This window comes from Meriones unguiculatus, chromosome 3 (genome assembly GCF_030254825.1).
Source record: "Meriones unguiculatus strain TT.TT164.6M chromosome 3, Bangor_MerUng_6.1, whole genome shotgun sequence".
Lineage (NCBI taxonomy): Eukaryota > Metazoa > Chordata > Mammalia > Rodentia > Muridae > Meriones > Meriones unguiculatus.
The window spans coordinates 130125723-130126348 of NC_083351.1; the positions used below are offsets into that span (position 1 = coordinate 130125723).

At 32.6% G+C, this 626-nt stretch overlaps 1 non-coding gene across 1 annotated transcript; it reads left to right on the forward strand.

The window, feature by feature from the left end:
• Positions 1-519: 519 nt before the first annotated feature.
• LOC132653429 (U6 spliceosomal RNA) lies at positions 520-626 on the forward strand. The gene has a single exon (XR_009591168.1). It is a non-coding gene; the product is annotated as a U6 spliceosomal RNA (small nuclear RNA).

Consider the following 626-nt stretch of genomic DNA (forward strand, 5'->3'; position numbering starts at 1 on the left):
AAATGATAATTAAATTCACCGATGTGATAAAATACAATCAACTTTCACAAAACAGTAGCTTACTATACACCAACAACCATACAGATAAAGGGATTGTGGACCCATTCCCTTTCTCAATACCTGCAAAGAAAACAAAATACCTAGGAATCAACCTAACCAGGAAAGTGAAGGACTTCCAAAATAAAATTCAGTTTCTGAAGAGATAGACAAAAACACTAGAAAATGAAAAGACACCCTATGTTCTTTTCATAGAATTAACTTTGTGAGTAGAATAGAATGGAATGGAATAGAATAAAATAGAACAGAACAGAATAGAGTAAGAATAAGAATACTTTTTACCAAAACGTATTTATAGATTCAATTCATTACAATTAAAATCCCAGCACAATTCTACAAAAAAAAAACAAAAAAAAGAAAAACAAAAACAAACAAACAAAAAAAAAACAACTATCCTATACTCATAGGGAATGGCAAAAGACCCTGGAAGCCATAACAATCCTGATTAAAAAGAACAATGGAGTGCTCACTTCGGCAGCACATATTCTAAAATTGGAACGATACAGAGAAGATTAGCATGGCCCCTGCGCAAGGATGACACGCAAATTCGTGAAGCGTTCCATATTTTT